A 3,565-nucleotide genomic window follows, 5' to 3' on the forward strand; every position below is an offset into this window, starting at 1 on the left:
CAGAATCTTCTGGCTCCCAGTCTTTAAGAAGTCAGTGTTAGTTCAGTAGGGACTCCATTGAAGGTAATCTGTTTTTGTTTGTTTTTGTCTTTGGTTTTCAACAGGCTTATTATGATTTATCTGTGTGTGGATTTTCTTTGGGTTCCTAGAGCTTCTAGAATCTGTGGCTTAATATCTTTTATCAGTTTTAGAAAACTCCTAGCCGTGGTTTCTTTAAATATTGTTTCTCTTCCATTCTCTCTGTAATCCCCTTTGGCGACCACAGTTGTACTTATTCAAGACTTGCATCTCATCATCTATATTCATTGTCTTTACTCTTCCTCCTATACTCTCTTCTGTATTTTTATTTATTTATTTTTGTTTATGCTTCCTTCTGAAAGTTTTTCTAATCAACACTTCTCAAATTTTAATGTCTTTGAAATTACCCATTGATTGTTTTAAAATATAGATTCTGATTAACTAGATCTGTAGTGGGGACTGAGATTCCACATATTTTAAAAGTTCCCAGATGTTAAAAGGACAATATTTAAAAACTAAGGAAGGATGAATAAAAGTATGGGTTTTAGTCATTAGGAATGTATCATCATGCTGGTTATGAGCAGAACCCAGAGTCAAATTCAGGTCTATCTGATTCTAGAACTCATGTTCTTTCCATCCAGCTACATAACTTCATTAAATCCACATTAAGAAACTAATTACTAAATGGAAAAAATAGGAACATAGCAATATTAACTCATTAATTGTAATAAATGCATCATATAATAATAATTGGGTGTGGGTTATATGAGAACTATGTACTACCATTGCAACTTTTCTAAAATCTGAAACTATTCCAAGATAAAAAGTCTACAGGCATACCTTGTTTTATTGTACTTCACTTTATTATGCTTCAGAGATATTACATTTTTTTCTTTTTTTACAAATTGAAGGCTTGGGGCATTGTCAGATGATGGTTAAAATTTTCAACAATAAAGTATTCTTAAACTAAAGTATGTACATTGTTTCTTTAGACATAATTCAATTACATTATTAATAGACAGCAGAATAGTATAAATAGAACTTTTATATTCAATGAGGAACCAAAAAATTTGAGTTGCTCTCTTGCTTTATTATGGTGGTCTGAAACTGAGCCTGCAGTATCTCAAAGGTATGCTTGTATTTGAAAAAAAACACACACTCTTATGTCAGTGCTGCTGGTCTACAAATCATAGTTTAAGTAAAGCATTCTTACCTTTTTTGTCAATTTTCTCTTCAGTTATATCTAATCTACTGTTAAACCCACTCATTAAGTTATTGATTTCAGTTACTGTATGTTTCATTTCCAAAACTTACATTTGGGTCTTTTTTAAAATAAATTTTAATTATCTGACAAAAATTCTCAAGCTTGTACATAGCAGAGTCATCTTAAAGTTTGTGTGGTAACTCTAATGTCTAAAACCTTTTCAGGTCTATTTTTTCTCTCTATTGTTTCTCTCTCATGTTGTCTTATCTTTGAGTGGCTCTGGTTAATTTTAATCTTGTGTTGGACATGGTATTTGCAAAATCTTTTGTAGAACTAGAGTACTAAGATGAGGTTATAATTCCAGAGAGGAATTTTCTTTGCCTTTTCTAGATCCCTAAGCATCCCATCAAGTCAGGATAAGTTCTAAAAAGCTCAATCCAAGAATATGATGCACTCTAGTTCCTACACAAACTTACCTCCTTTTCTTTCACTCTACTCTTGAGGTACAACTTATCAGTATCTCAACCCAAAGTAAGGGGAATAACTTCCATCTTATTCTAGTTGGCAGGCCCTAGATTTCCACTGCTTGATGCCCTAGTCTGTGAAAAGTCTTTTCAGACTCTAAGTATAATCAGCGGGTTGGATTAGTTCCACCAGAGGCCACTGAGAGGAATGTCCTTCCCTCATATAAAATGATCACTCTAATCCAGGGACTTCCCTGGTGGTTCAGTGGTTGAGACTCCATGCTCCCAATGCAGAGTGCTTGAGTTTGATCCCTGGTCAGGGAACTAAGATCCCTCATGCCACATAATGTGGCCAATACATAAATGAATAAAGGAATCCCTCTAATTTTAGCAATACACTCCTCTCCCAATCCCGCATAATGTATAAGTCTCTTTATTCAGCCCAAATACCAATAACTTTAAACAGGAGATTCAAGAAGACCATGGGTTTCATTCTACATCCATCTTCCTCCTTATCCCAAAAAGGTACAAAGTCACACTGAAAAATAAGCTTGGAAATGATATGAGACTTAAAGGCAGAAATTTAAGTTCAGCTGTGTGGTTCTCAAATGTTAGTGGACATCAGAATTCTTTAAAAATATATATATTTATTCATTTGGCCGTGTTAGGTCTTAGTTGCAGCACACAGGATCTTTCATTGCAGCCTATCAGCTTAGTTCCCTGACCAGGGATCAAACCTGTGCTGTCTGAATTGCAAGGCACATTCTTAACCCCTGGACTATCAAGGAAGTTCCTAGAATTCTCAATAAGGTTATTGCTGTACATATGTCTGTGTCCTACCCCAAAGGGTTCTGAGCCAAAGTGCTTCGCTTCCCACACACTCTATGGGGTTTTTAATGCAGGTGGAGAGAAGTGGGCAGAATTCAGAAATACTGAGGACGGAATGCAGGCAGCAGAACGACAGTAAAGTTGTCTTTCCTGGGCTGTGCTCTCTTAGTCTCTGTCACAGGCCAGCAGGAGGTATCTGGATGGATACGGATAGGCCTGTCGACCTCTCTGAGGAGCCCAACTCAGAATCCAGAATGGTCCTTTCCCAGCCAGGGTTTCCAAAGAGACCGAAGGGCAGACATTTCCATTTGACACAACCCAGGTGTGCGGAGAAGCCGGTAGCTGAGCACAGGCCCTCTGCGTGTGGCACCGTGAGACAGCAAGTGGTGGCTGGCACGTGGCTGCCTCCTCCGTGAGTAGAGACAAGGCCATCTCCCATCTTCTCTCTGAGCCGCAGCTCTCTTCCTGTCACCCCTGTTGTCAGCTCGCTCAGTCAAGTGTGCTCATCCATCTGTTCTGTAGCCTCTCACGGGAAGTGGTTTTGATTAGACTCAACATGGCGGCTAAACTCCTAATGGGTAAAGTCACCCCAGGACATTTTCTCAGTCGAGCAGTGGCTCTCCACCCTTCTCATTGTCCTTATTTTATGTTTCCTCTCTCTCCATCACATTTTTATGTTGCTTTTTCTCTGGATTTCCCATCCATGCTGAGAACAAATGACATGCTAACGTGTTCAATTGGTGTATGTGGTTGCTTCGAGAGAGCCAGAATGTGTGAGGGGTGTTGTAGGGTAGTGGAAAGTATCCATGGCAGTGTCGCCCTGTTTAGCAAACATGTTAAGGGAACTTATGCTGAGATAATCAAAGCATGATTTAGAGGTACACTTTGGCAGGTCCACTTTCAAAACTGGTATTTTCCACTGGTTGACTGCATAGCAAAAATAATATTCATGCACTTTTGTGTCTTGAACTTTATAGCAACAGTGAGGCAGGCTTTCTCAGACTATGGATAATTACCTAAGTGTCTTGTGACTTAGGGGTGTATCCATGAC

The sequence above is a fragment of the Muntiacus reevesi genome, chromosome 1 (assembly GCF_963930625.1).
Source record: "Muntiacus reevesi chromosome 1, mMunRee1.1, whole genome shotgun sequence".
In the NCBI taxonomy this organism is placed as follows: Eukaryota; Metazoa; Chordata; class Mammalia; order Artiodactyla; family Cervidae; genus Muntiacus; species Muntiacus reevesi.